General features: G+C 38.0%; 1 non-coding gene across 1 annotated transcript; it reads right to left on the bottom strand.

Annotated features, from left to right (window-relative positions):
* Window positions 1–1,455: 1,455 nt before the first annotated feature.
* On the bottom strand, window positions 1,456–1,526 carry TRNAT-UGU (transfer RNA threonine (anticodon UGU)). The gene has a single exon. It is a non-coding gene; the product is annotated as a tRNA-Thr (tRNA).
* Window positions 1,527–15,418: the final 13,892 nt, after the last annotated feature.

The following is a 15,418-nucleotide window of genomic DNA, read 5'->3' as shown; positions in this document are numbered from 1 at the left end:
TAGACAGAAGTTGGTTAACCAAAGGGCTAGGGATGGGAACAGACGATTCTAAGGGGGGAGGGGTTTCCAATGCAAAACGGTGTGAACAGGAAAAGCATTACTGAAAGGATAACACTTGAGTGAATGCCTCAAAAAAGGCAATGAGTGAGCCATGTAGATAACGAGAAGAGAAAATTTCACAGAAAGAGCAATTAGTTAGTGAAAAAACCTTAAGGCAGGAGCATATCTTCTGTGTTCCAGGAAGAATATGGAAGCCTGTGTGTATAATGCATCAAAAACAGACTCTAAAAGATCAGTTTCTAAATTGTTATTTAAATTATTTACAATGAAATATGGTGAATACATGTGTATTTGCCTAAATAAAATATTTTGATATTCATTGTGAATGTTGCTTGAAACAAAAATAATATCTACAAAAAGGGAGACGAGAGTCAGATATTGCTTATTACTACAGATAGTGCATGCAAGTCTGGATATTTTGGTTTAGAAAGGCATCAAATAACTAAGAGCCTGACTCAGAAAGAAGAGATCAGTATGGTGAGGGAACTTAAAACCATATTGTATAATGAACAATGGAAGGAACCAGAATATTAAGGCTGCAGATGAAAAGTCTTCCAAGGGGGTGAAGGCAGTAGTGGCACTAGGGTTGGTGTCACCCAGTGCAGTAACTCATGGCGTCACTGCCCCACTCCATGGGTGGAGCCAGTTGGCAATCTCCCCTGCTGGGCAGAGCCTGGCCCCACCCACCCCATGCAGGGTCTAGTGCTGTGCCGCGGGGTCCGCCCCTCCTGGCCAGTCCTCACCCACAGCTCCTCCCCTGTCCCACTGGCCAAGGCAGAGACCCTCCTCTCTGCCCAGTGAGGGTGGGGGTGTGGTAGTGACAAGCTACCACACTGGGTGATGGGTGACACCAACCCTAGTGATGCCACTGCCCTGGTCGTCCCTCTCTTGTGGTGCAGGCCAGCCTGCCCCACTGCGAACTCTAGGGTCATTTTGGTGTCACCCTCTCTGACAGTGTCAGGGGTGCAGTCCACACCCCAACCTCCTCCCCTTGTACCTTCCTAGTGACACCACTAGAAGAAGGTTGGCAGAGAGGAAATGACAACTGTCAACTATTTTTGCCATGGGAAAGAAGTATCACGAAATTTAAATCTGGAAATTATATTTGAGATACATAAGTGAAAATTTTATTCATGTTTCTCTTATATAGCCCAAATTATAATGGTTGTTATTGTTAGCTGCCTAGTTGATTCCCAAGTCATGGTGACCCCATGCACAATAGGACCGGACCATTGTAATCTATAGGGTTTTCATTGGCTGACTTTTGGAAGTGAATCACCAAGCCTTTGTTCCTAGTTTGTCTTAGTCTGGAAACTCTGCTGAAACCTGCTAAGCATCACAGCAATATGCAAGCCTCCACTGACAGATGAGTGATAGTGGTGGCTGTACTTGAGGTACATTGGCTGGGAACTGAACCCAGGTCCCCTGCATACAAGGCAAGAATTCTACCACTGAACCACCACTGTCCTCAAATTATAATTAGACTTTCTGTAAGTGGGGTAAGAAATTATTAGAGAAAATATGACTTACTACTTACTTTATGAATATAGTTAAAGTTTTTACAAGCCTTAGTAAATGATTAGCACTTGTATTCTTTATCTCATTTAATCCTTACAATAATAGCCAGATGAGGTTGTAACTATCTTAATACATACATATGTACATTTGAGGAAACTAAAATGTTAGGGTCTTAAGTCACTTGTCAAGATTCATACTACCAGTAAAGTTTTATCCAAGACCTTTGCTAGATCTCACACTCTTAACACTTCACTGCCAACCAGGAATTACAAATGAATACAGGAAAGACCTTTCTAACAGCGAGAGACATCTGCCTTTGGAGTAGACTAACCTCACAAGGAAATGAAAGTATTATTTCTTTAGGTGGTCAGTGACAGATAGGATGACCATCTGTTCAAGATTCATATCGAGTAAAGGATTTGTGAAATGTATATCTAAAATCCCTACTAACATGAATGCTTTGTGATCTTACGTTGTTTATGTTAAAAGAATCAGAATACTTTATGGTGATGACTTGTGGATAGACTGATTTATATTCCACATAAGTTTTTGAATCAATTTTGTTTCATTTTTGTTTATTACACTCTTAGTTGGTAGACCTATTTGACCAAATCAAAATTGATAGGTTTGTCACAAAAAGTCTGAGCTAGACTTCTGCATATCTGCTTATTTCTTTGGATTTGTGTTAGAAACTAAAGACATCTCACACTGAATATGTAACTTAACATCTGATGATAGCTGATTTATAAAAGTTTTATTTTTCATATTATCTAGAATATTTGATTTAACTGGAAGTTGCCGCAAAATGAATGTCTCGCATCTCTCTCTTCACCTGGTGCATTCCTTAGTGATACAAGTGTGAAGCTCTGGCTTTTGAAGGTCAGAACACATTCCAGTAAAATATTAGAACATTTTCACACCTATCGTTTATAAATACAGTCCTTCTTTGGTATCATGTTAGTTTATGATTCCCTCGTCTTCTAAATGAACTGCAGCAGGAATTCTTAACTGCTGTTTGGATTCATCCCAGAGAAGAGAGACTTCAAAGTTGTATGCCTTTAGATTTGACATAAAAGGGAGACGTAGGTGCATGTTTTATAAATGGTATTTACTGCATGCATGCCAGATCAAAGCTTAATACATCCTTCATTAAAATTTTTGCTGCTTGGTTTTCTCAAAACATTGATTCCATAAAATGCCAACTTTCTCTGTGCTCTAATTTTCCCAAGGCTGCCTCATTATTGAATATGATTTTTAACTTCTCAGATGTAGTTGTCTTTTCCATATATGACAAAAATAGTTTCTCCAATTACGATGAAATAATATTCATATTTATGGTGATACTTAACACTTATATCAGACTTCTTTTATACCAAGCATTGATTTCATTGAACTAGCTACTATTATTATTCCTTGCTCATATGGAAATTTGTGATGGGATCCACACTTTTCATTTTGTTACTAAGGCCTTCTCTGACCTTATTTATAATTGCAACCCTCAACATTTCCTATCCCCCCTTATTATCTATTTTTAATCAATATTATTTATTACATATAAAATTTTTATTTTATTTATATAGAAAAATAACATATAGGCTGTTATAATAATATGTAACAGACTATATATTATTTTTGAATGTGCTTTACTGCTCACTTTCCCCACCAGAACAGCAGATCTGTGAAGGTGAAAATGACTCAGAGCCTAGCAGATGCCTTGCAGGTGGTAAGAGCTCAGTAAATATTTGTTGAATATTCCTACTTCACGTTCAAGGAAACAGAAATAAAGCAACGGAAAATGATGTCATAAATCACCAAATGTTTCCTGAATACCTCTATGTGCAAGGTACCATGCTAGGAGTGTGAATAAAATAGAAAGGAAAAAAACAAAACAAAAAGCAGATATGGGACTCACTCTTACTCCCTTAAAAACTAACTCTCTAATAGAGAAGACAGTAATCAGATAGATAGATAGATATAGATGATATAGACACATACACACCCATACATATGCACACAATGTAATTACCAACGGTGATGAGGTTGAGATAAAGGGAAGGCTTAGATGCTTTAGTGGACCTGGGCATCACATCTAGTCTGGAGGGCTAAGGGATTAGCTTCCACGACATTAATAAAAAATTAGACAATACTTACAAGCCAAAAAAAAGGAAGGAAGAAAGAAAAAACTAAAGAAGAAAGGAAAAGAAAAACAACTTCTTTTGTAGAATACTGGTTCATATCATATTTTGATGCATGTATTTAAACTCAGGGGGCAACTGGAGTTTCCATATCCATTTAAGTTGTATATAACAACAACAACAAAAAAATCAAATCCGTTGCCATCGAGTTGATTCCAACTCATAGCAACCCTGTAGGACGGAGTAGAACTGCCCCATAGGGTTTCCAAGGAGCAGCTGGTGAATTTGAACTGCTGACCTTTTGTCTAGCAGCCCCAGCTCTTAACCACTGTATCACCAAGGCTCCTACATTGTATATAGTAACATTAATTCCTAAATTTATTCCAAGGTCTTTGGAAATTCTAATTACCTCTTCCAAGTTTTCTGTTAATTTCTATATATCTTACATTTTCAGGATCACCTTTGACTCTGAGCTCAGGGATTCTACATACCTCATTTAGTTTAGGGATGCTTTCACTAAACTTTTGCACCATGTCAGCCCAGATAAAAAACTTTGCCTCTTTTCTAATTGTCATCAGGACATTTTTTATGTTTAAGAGGCGTCACTGAATTATTAAGGTGTCAAGGAGTTTTATTGCAGCAATGAAAACCCCATAATGTTAAATCCTATATATCCCTATCCCTAAAACTGCTTGACCATTTAAGCAGTTGGAATTGCAGCTTCCCACCATGTTGCTTGCTCTTTGTCTTAACTCCCCTGGTTCTCCAATAACTCCCTTTCCATTTTCTCTCTCTGAAATCACTGTTTATCGATAAAGTGATGACATTTAGCCACCTCTTTTTAAATTGTTGGCCTTAATTACTAGTGGTCCATACCATAGGGTCTCATCTTTCATCTAAGAGTCTTTTTTAGATTACCAGTCACCTAGATAGGTGCATGTAGGATTTTAGTTGGTTTGTGTGTTTTATTTTTATGCATTATAAATCATGTAGCAGTCATCATCTTTGTACAGTAGACTCTCTTAAAAAATAAATGGAAACCATTTTCTTTGATCTTTATTTCTTTACACAGCTTAACTTTCCTTCTAAAATCAATTTCTTCTTTTCTGAAGTATATCCTTTACAAGTTTTAAAGAGAGACTGGTGGAGGTAAAATTGTGTTTTTAACATACTCGATATATGTTTACATTGCTCTCATTCTGCTATTTAGCAGGCAATGCATTTCTAGTTTGACGATTATTTTCTGCTAGCATATACAGGTATACCTCCGAGATATTGTAGGTTTGGTTCCAGACCACAGCAATAAAGTGAGTCATACAAATTTTTTGGTTACCCAGTACATATAAAAGTTATGCTTAACCAATGGAACCAAATCAAGAACCCATATGTAAATCCATCCATCTATGGTCAGCTGATCTTTGACAAAGGACCAAAGTCCATTAAATGGGGAAAAGATAGTCTTTTTAACAAATGGTGCTGGCAAAACTGGATGTCCATCTGTAAAAAAGTGAAACAAGACCCATACCTCACACCATACACAAACACTAACTCAAAATGGATCAAGGACCTAAATATAAAACCTAAAAAAATAAAGATCATGGAAGAAAAAACAGAGACAACACTAGGGGCCTAATACATGGCATAAATAGAATAAAAACCATAACTAACAATGCACAAATACAGGAAGATAAATAAGATAACTGGGAGCTCCTAAAAATTAAACACTTGTGCTCATCAAAAAATTTCACCAAAAGAGTAAAAAGAGAACCTATGGACTGGGAAAAATTTTTTGGCTATGACATATCTAACAAAGGTCTAATCTCTAAAATCTATAGCATACTTCAACACCTCAACAACAGAGAGGCAAATAATCCAATTAAAAAATGGGCAAAGGATATGAACAGACACTTCACTAAAGAAGACATTCAGGCAGAGAAATGCAAATCAAAACTACAATGAGATACCATCTGTGATGGTTAAGATTGTGTGTCACCTTGGCTGAGCCATGATTCAGTGTTTATATGTGATCACCCCCATGATGGGATCTGCTGTGAGTAGCCAGTCAGTTGAAAGGGAGTTTCCTTGGGCTTGTGGCCTGCACCTGAATATAAGTGGATGTTCTGGCTTTTGCCTGCTCTGGATCCTGCAGCTGCCTCCTGTTAGTCTGACATCTGGCAATTGGGACTTAAGCTAGCAGCTTATCTGCCAGTCTTGGGATTTGTCAATCTTCACAGCCCTGCTCTCTGACCTGCCAGTCTTAGGTTCACCAGCCCCTGCAGCTACATGAATCAGGAGAAGCCTTGCAGTCTTGCCTGTCGATCCTGGAATTGGTCGATCTTCACAGCCTGTGAACAAGAGCTCTGCTCTCTGACCTGCCGATCTTGGGTTTGCCAGCCCCTGTGGCTACTTGAATCAAGAGAAGCCTCTATCCTCATCCACGGACTTGACATTCCAGTCTCTACAATCTAGTGAGCCATTTTCTTGATATACATCTCTCTGTATATATATTTATAGGCTTTACTGGTTTTGCTTCTGTAGCGAAGCCAGCCTAAGGCACCATCTCACGTGGAAATTACAGGCACTAATAAAACAGAAAATAACAAATGTTAGAGAGGTTATGTGGAGATTGGAACACTTATGTACTGCTCGTGGGAATGTAAAATGGTACAGTCACTATAGAAACGATAAAAATAGAAATACCATAAGATCCAGCAATCCCACTCATAGGAACATACCCAAAAGAAATAAGAGCTGTCACACGAATAGACATATGCATACCCATGTTCATTGCCGCATTATTCACAATAGCAAAAAGATGGTAAAAATCTAAGTGCCCATCGACAGATGAAAGGATAAACAAATTATGGTACATACACACAATGGAATACTACACAATGATAAAGAATAATGATGAATCCATGAAACATCTCATAGCATGGATGAATCTGGAAGACATTATGCTGAGTGAAATAAGTCAATCACAAAAGGACAAATATTGTATGAGACCACTATTATAAAAACCCAAAAAAAAGGTTTACAAGCAGAAAACAATAATCTTTGATGGTTATGAGGAAGGGTAGGCATGAGGAGGGGAAATCACTAACTAGACAGTAGACAATATTAACTTTGATGAAGGAAAAGACAGCAAATACAAGGGAAGTCAGCACGACTTGACCAAGGCAAAGCCATAGACGCTTCCTAGACACTTCCAAACACCTTGAGGGACTGAGTTAGTGGGGCTGAGGACTGGGGACCATGGTCTAGGGGAACATCTAGGTAAACTGGCATAACATAGCTCATAAAGAAAATGTTCTACATCCTATTTCAGTGAGTAGCATCTGGGGTTTTAAAAGCTTGTAAGCAGCCATCTAAAATATAGATATTGGTTCTACCATGTTTGAAACAAAGGAGAATGAAGAAAACAAAAAACACAAGGAAAATATTAGTCCAAAGGACTAATGGACCACATGCACCACATCCTCCACTAGTCTGAGCCCAGAAGATCTAGATAGTGCCCAGCTACCACCACTGACCACTTTGACAAGAATCACAATAGAGAGTTCTGGACACAGCAGGAGAAAAATGTAGAACAAAATTCAAATTTACACACACAAAAAAGACCTGACCCACTGGTCTAATAGAGACTGGAGGAACCCTCAAGACAATGGTCCCCAGATACCCTGATAACTCAGAACTGAAGCCACTCCTGAAATCTACCTTTCAGCCAAAGATTAGACAGGCCTATAAAACAAACAATAACACACACAAGGAAAGTGTTATCGGTTCAATCAAGTGTATGAGATCAAGTGGGCAACACCTGCCCAAAAGCAAAGATGAGCAGTCAGGAAGGGACAGGAAAACTGGGTGAATGGACACAAAGAACCCAGGATGGAAAGGGAAAGGGGGATAGTGCTGACACGTTGTGGGGATTGTAACCAATATCACAAAACAATTTGTGTGTAAATTTTTGAATGAGGAACTAATTTGCACTGTAAAGTTTCACCTACAACATTATAAAATTAAAAAAATTATGTTTACACTATACTGTAGTCTGTTATGTGTGCAATAGCATTATGTCTCAAAAAACAGTGTATATTCCTTAATTAAAAAATACTTTATTGCTTGAAAATTCTAACCATCATGTGAGCCTTCAGCGAATCATAACCTTTTTTGCTGTTGGAGGGTCTTGCCTCTATGTTGATGGCTTCTGACTGATCAGGGTGGTGATTGCTGAAGGTCGGAATGGCTGTGGCAATTTCTTAAAATAAGACAACAATGATGTTTGCCATGTTGATTGACTCTTCCTTTCACCAAAGAGTTCTCTGTATCATGTGATGCTGTTTGATAGCATTTAACTCACAGTAGAACTTCTTTCAACATTGGAGTCAATTCTTTCAAACCCTGCAATTGCTTTATCAGCTAAGTTTATGTAATATTCTGAATCCTTTGTTGTCATTTCAACCATACCCACAGCATCTTCACTAGGAGTAGTTTCCATCTCAAGAAACCACTTTCTTTCTCATCCATAAGAGGCAACTCCTCATCTGTTAAAATTTTATCATGAGACTGCAGCAATTCAGACATATTTTCAGGCTCCACTTCTAATTCTAGTTCTCTTGCTATTTCCACCACATCTGCAGTTATTTCTTCCACTGAAGTCTTGAACTCCTCAAAGTCATTCATGAGGGTTGGAATCAACTTCTTTCAAATTCCCTTTAATGTTGATATTTTGACCTCCTCCCATGAATCATGATATTCTTAATGGTGAATCCTTTCCAGAAGGTTTTCAATTTACTTTGAACAGATCCATCAGAGGAATCACTGTCTATGGCAGTTATAGCCTTACAAAATGTATTTCTTAAAAAAGACTTGAAAGTTGAAATGACTGCTTGATCCATGGGCTGCAGAATGGATGTTATGTTAGCAGGCATGAAACTAATATTAATCTCCTTGTATATCTCCATCAGAGCTCTTGGGTGATCAGGCTAATTGTCAATGAGCAATAATATTTTGAAAGTAATTTTTTTTTCCTGAGCAGTAGATGTCAACAGTAGGCTTAAAATATTAGGTAAACCAAGCTATAAACAGAGGTACTGTTGTCCAGGCTTTGTTGTACCATTTATAGAGCACAGGCAGAGTACGTTTAGCATAATACTTAAAGGCCCTAGGATTTTCAGAATGGTAAAGAGCATTGGCTTCAACTTAAAGTCATCAGCTGCATTAGCCCCTAAGAAGGAGTCAGCCGGTCCTTTGAAGCTTTAAAGCAGGGCGCAGACTTCTCCTCTCTAGCTATGAAAGTCCTAGATGGCATCTTCTTCCAATATAAGGCTATTTCATCTACATTAAATCCGTCATTTAGTGTAGCCACCTTCGTCAATTATCTTAGGTAGATCTTCTGTATAACTTGCTGCAGTTTCTACATCAGCACTTGCTGCTTCGCCTTGTACTTTTATGTTATGGAGATGGCTTCTTTCCTTAAACCTCATGAACCAACCACTGCTAGCTTCAAACTTTTCTTCTGCAGCTTCCTCTCCTCTCTCAGTCTTCACAGAATTAAAGAGAGTTAGGATCTTGCTCTGGATTAGGCATTGGCTTAAGGGAATGTTGTGGCTGGTTTGATCTTCTTTCCAGACCACTAAAACTCTCTCCATATCAGAAACGAGGTTGTTTCACTTTCTTATTATTTGTGTGCCCGCTGGAGTAGCACTTTTAATTTTTCCTTTACAACTTGGCATTTGGGGCAAGAGGCCTAGCTTTGCGCCTATCTTGGCTTCCTTCATGCATTCCTCACTAAGCTTAATCATTTCTAGCTTTTGATTTAAAGTGAGAAACATGTAATTCTTCCTTTCACTTGAACATTTAGAAACCATTGAAGGGTTATTAATTAGCCTAACTTCAATACTGTCGTGTCTTGCGGAATAGAGAGGCCTGAGGAGAAGCAGAGAGAAGGGGAAATGGCTGGTTGGTTGAGCAATCAGAACACACACAACATTTATCGATTAAGTTCACTGTCATAAGGGTGCGGTTCTTGGCGCCTCAAAACAATTACAATAGTAACATCAAAGGTCACTGATCACAGATCACCATAACAGATGTAATAATAATGAAAAAGTTTGAAATATTGCAAGAATTACCAAAATGTGACACAGACACACAAAGTGAGCATATGCTGTTGGAAAAATTGTGCCCATAGACTTGCTTGACATAATGTTGCCACCAGCTTTCAATTTGTAAAAAACTCATTATCTGCGAAGCACAATAAAATGAGATGCCTGTAAAATGTATTATTTTACTATCCCTGGTTTCCAGTGTTGTTGTTGGCAAGTCAAATTTAGGTTTAATTGTTCTTCTGTAGGTAATCTGCCTGTTTTCTGACTATCTTCAAGATTTTATCTGTGTCTTTGGAGTTTTGCATTTACATTTTCTTTTATTTACTTTGTTTGGTAAACACTGTGTTTCCTGTACCTGTGGTTTCTTATCTGTAAAATTCTTATCCAAGATCTTGAAATGCTTATTTACCCTTATTTGAACTACTCTTTTATCCTAGTATATTATTTAAAATTCATTTATATTTAACTTACCTGTTCATTTGTTTGTACTTTAAGTGAAAGTTTACAATTCAAGTTAGTCTCTCATACAAAAATTTACACATACATTGCTATGTGACCCTAATTGCTCTCCCTATACTGTGACAGCACATCTTTCCTTTCCAGCCCTGATTTCCCATGTCCATTCAACCAGCTCCTGACCCTCTCTGCCTTCTCATCTCACCTCTGGACAGGAGCTGCCCATTTAGTTTCATGTATCTACTACAGCTAAGAAGCACACTCTTCACGAGTATCATTTTATGTCTCATAGCCTAGTCTAATGTTTGACTGAAGAGTTGACCTCAGGAATGGTTTTAGTGCTGGGTTGACAGAGAGTCTGGGGGTCACATTCTCTGGGGTTCCTCCAGTCTCATTCAGACCATTAAGTCTGGTCTTTTCACAAGAATATGAGTTCTGCATCCCAGTTTTCTCCTGCTCCAACAGGGACTTCCTGTTGTGTTCCCTGTCAGGGTGGTCGTTGGTGGTAGCCGAGCACCATCTAGTTCTTCTGGTCTCAGGCTGTTGCAGTCTCCAATTTATGTGACCCTTTCTGTCTCTTGGGCTAATACTTTCCTTGTGACTTTGGTGTTCTTCATTCTCCTTAACTTCAGATGGGTTGGGACCAACGATGCATCTTAGATGGCCATTCGCTAGCTTTTAAGATCCCAGACACCACTCACCAAAGTAGGATGCAGAACATTTTCTTAATAAACTTTGTTATGCCAATTGACCTAGATGTCCCCTGAAGGCATGGTCCCTAGACCTCTGCCCCTGCTACTCTGTACCTCTAAGTGTCTGGTTGTATTCAGGATTCTTCTTAGCTTTGGTTTAGACCAGTTGTGTTGATTTCCCTTGTAGCGTGTGCTGTCCTTCCCTTCATCTTAGATAATTCTTGTCTACTATCTAGTTAGCGAATAACCCTCTCCCTCCCTCCCCACCCTTGTAACCATCAAAGAATGTTTTCTTCTGTGTTTAAACCTTTTCTTGAGTTCTTATAATAGTGGTCTTATACAATATTTGTCCTGTTGTGACTGACTAAATTCACTAAGCATAATGCCTTCCAGATTCCTCCATGTTATAAGGTGTTTCATGGATTCATCACTGTTCTTTATCATTGCGTAGTATTCCATTGTGTGAATATACCATAATTTGTTTATCTGTTCATATGTTGATGGGCATCTAGGTTGTTCCCATCTTTTTGCTATCGTGAACAGTGCTGTGATGAACCTGGGTGTGCATATACCTATTCTTGTGATGGCTCTTATTTCTCTAGGATATATTCCAAGTAGTGGGATTGCTGGATTGTATGGCACTTCTATTTCCAGCTTTTTAAGGAAGTGCAAAATTGTTTTATAAAGTGGTTGTACCATTTTACATTCCCACCAAGAGTGTATAAGTGTTCCTGGCTCTCCACAACTTCTCCAATGTTTATTATTTAGTGTCTTTTGGATTAATGCTAGCCTGGTTGGAGTGAGATGGTATCTCATTGTAGTTTTGATTTGCATTTCTCTAATGGCTAATGATTGTGAGGATTTCTCCATGTGTTTGTTTGCCACCTGAATATCTTCTTTGGCGAAGTGCCTGTTCATATCCTTTGCTCATTTTTTAATTGTGTTGTCTTTTTGTTGTTGAGGTTTTGCAGTATCTTGTAGATTTTAGAGATTAGATGCTGATCAGATTTGTCTTAGCCAGAACTTTTTTCCCATTCCGTAGGTTGTCTTTTGATACTTTTGGTGAAGTCTTCTGATGAGCTTAAGTGTTTGATGTTTAGGAGCTCCCAGTTATCTATTTAGTTTCTCTTCTGGTGTTTGTGCATTGTTACTTCTGGTTCATATTCTGTTTATGCTATGTATTAGGGCTCCTAGCATTATTCTTTTTTCTTCCACGATCTTTATCTTTTTCAATTTTATATGTAGATCTTTGATCCATTTTGAGTTAGTTTTTGTGCATGGTGTGAGGTATGGGTCTTGTTTCAGTTTTTTGCAGATGGATATCCAGTTATGCCAGTGCCATTTGTTAAAGATTGTCTTAGTCATCTGGTGCTGCTCTAACAGAAATACCACAAGTGGATGGTTTTAACAAAAAGAAATTTATTCTCTTCACAGTCCAGTAGGCTACAAGTCCAACTTCAGGGAATCAGCTCCAGGAGAAGGCTCTGTCTCTCTCTGTTGGCTCTGGAGAAAGGTCCTTGTGATGCATCAGTGTTTCCTTGGTCTGGGAGCTTCTCTGCGCAGGAACCTCAGGTCCAAAGGACTTGCTCTGCTCCCGGCACTGCTTTCTAGGTGGTATGAGGTTCCCACATGTCTCTGTTCGCTTCTCTCTTTTATATCTAAAAAGAGATTGCATTAAGACATTATCTAATCCTGTAAAACTCATCAGTATAACCTCATCACAGTGACAGAATTTACAACACATAAGGAGTTCGCATATAACCTCATCATAGTAATAGAGTTTACAACACATAAAGCAATCGCATCAGATTATACTATCATACAATACTGGGAATCATGACCCAGCCACGTTGACAGATATTTTTGGGGACACACTTCAGTCCATGGCAAAGAGACTGTCTTTTCCCCAATTAACAGACTTTGGGCCTTTGTCAAATATCAGCTGCTCATAGGTGGATGAATTTATGTCTGGATTCTCCATTCTGTTCCATTGGTCTATGTATGTTGTTCAGTAACAGGCTGTTTTGACTACTGGGGTGGTACAATAGGTTCTAAAATCAGCTAGTGTGAGGCCTCCTACTTTGTTCTTCTCCTTGAGTAATGCTTCACATATCCAGGGCCTCTTCCCTTTCTATATGAAGTTGGTGATTTGTTTCTCTATCTCATTAAAAAATGTCATTGGAATTTGGATCGGGATTGCATTATATCTGTAGATCGCATTGGGTAGAATTGACATTTTCACAATACTGAGTCTTCCTATCAATGAGCAAGGTATATGGAGGTCTTTTCTGGTTCCTTGCAGTGGTGTCTTGTAGTTTTCAATGTATAGGTCTTTTATGTCTCTGGTTAGATTAATTGCTAAGTATTTTATCTTCTTGGAGGTTATTGTAAATGGTATTGATTTGGTGATTTCCTCTTCTAAGTTCTCTTTGTTGGTGTAGAGGAATCCAACTGATTTTTGTATGTTTATCATGTACCCTGACACGTTGCTGAAATCTTCTATTAGTTCCAGTAGTTTTCTTGTGGATTCTTTTGGGTTTTTTGTGTATAAGATCATATCATCTGCAAATAGAGATACTTTTACTTCTTCCCTACCAATCTGGATGCCCTTTATTTCTTTTTGTAGCCTAATTTCTCTGGCCAGGACCTCCAGTACAATGTTAAATAACTGGTGATATAGGGCATCCTTGTCTAGTTCCAGTTCTCAAGGAGAATGCTTTCAAAGTCTCCCCATTTAGGACAATGTTGGCTGTTGGCTTTGTATAAATGCCCTTAATTATACTGAGGAATTTCCCTTCTATTCCTATTTTGTTGAGCGTTTTTGTCATGAATGGATGTTGGACTTTGTCAAATGCCTTTTCTGCATCAATTGATACCATCATGTGGTTCTTGTCCTCTGTTTTATTAATGTGATGGATTACACTGATTGTTTTTCTAATTTTGAACCATCCTTGCATACCTGGTATAAATCCCACTTGATCATGGCAAATCATTTTTTTTATATGTTGCTGAAATCTATTGGCTAGAATTTTGTTGATTTTTGCATCAATGTTCATGAGGGATATTGGTCTGTGATTTTCTTTTTTTGTGGTGTCTTTATCTGGTTTTGGTATCAGGGTTATGCTGGCTTCATAGAATGAGTTTGGCAGTATTCCGTCCTTTTCTATGCTCTGAAATACCTTTAGTAGTAGTGGTGTTAACACTTCTATGAAAGTTTGGTAGAATTCTCCAGTGAAGCCTCAGGGCCAGGGTTTTTTTGTTGTTGTTGTTGTTGGGAGTTTTTTAATTACCTTTTCAATCTCTTCTTTTCTTATAGGTTTATTTGGCTGTTGTACTTCTGTTTGTGTGAGTTTAGGTAGGTAGTGAGTTTCTAGAAATTTGTCCATTTCTTCTAGGTTTTCAAATTTGTTAGAGTACAATGTTTCATAGTTTTCTGTTATGATTCTTTTAATTTGAGTTGGGTCTGTTGTGATATCACCCATCTCATTTCTTATATGGGTTATTTTCTTCCTCTCCTGTTTTTCTCTTGTCAGTTTGGCCAATGGCTTCTCAATTTTGTCGATCTTTTCAAAGAACCAGGTTTTGGTCTTGTTAACTCTTTCAGTTGTTTTTCTATTCTCTATTTCATTTAATTCTGCTTTAATTCTTATTATTTCCTTTCTTCTGGTGCCTGAGGGCTTCTTTTGCTGCTCTCTCTCTACTTGTTCCAGTTGTAGGGTTAATGTTTTGTTTATAGCCCTTTCTTCTTTTTGGATGTGTGCATTTATTGCTATAAACTGACCTCTGAGCACTGCTTTTGCTGTGTCCCAAAGGTTCTAGTAGGGTGTGTTTTCATTCTCGCTTGATTCTATGGATTTCTTTATTCCATCTTTGATTTCTTGAATAACCCAGTAGTTTTTGAGCAAGGTGTTGTTCAGTTTCCATGTGTTTGACTGTTTTTTTTCCTTGCTTTTTCTGTTATTGATTTCTACTTTTATGGCTTTATGGTAAGAAAAGATGCATTCTAATATTTTGATGCTTTGGATTCTGTTAAGGCTTGCTTTGTGGCCTAATATGTGGTCTATTCTGGGGAATGTTCCATGTGCATTGGAAAAGAAAGTATATTTGGCTGCTGTTGGGTGGAGTGTTTGGTATATGTCCATGAGATCAATTTAGTTGACTGCAGCATTTAGATCTTCCGTTTCTTTATTGAGCTTCTTTCTGGATGTTCTGTCTTTCACTGAAAGTGGTGTGTTGAAGTCTCCTACTATTTTTGTGGAGCTGTCTATCTCTCTTTTCAATGCTGTTAGAGTTTGTCTGATGTATTTTGAAGCACTGTCATTGGGTGCATAAATATTTATTATAGTTATGTCCTCCTGGTGTATTGACACTTTAATCATTATATAGTGTCCTTCCTTATCCTTTGTGGTGGATTTTACTTTAAAGTCTATTTTGTCAGAGATTAATA

Source organism: Trichechus manatus, unplaced genomic scaffold, assembly GCF_000243295.1.
Source record: "Trichechus manatus latirostris isolate Lorelei unplaced genomic scaffold, TriManLat1.0 scaffold00009, whole genome shotgun sequence".
Taxonomy (NCBI): domain Eukaryota; kingdom Metazoa; phylum Chordata; class Mammalia; order Sirenia; family Trichechidae; genus Trichechus; species Trichechus manatus.
This window is presented reverse-complemented; position numbering and strand designations above follow the sequence as displayed.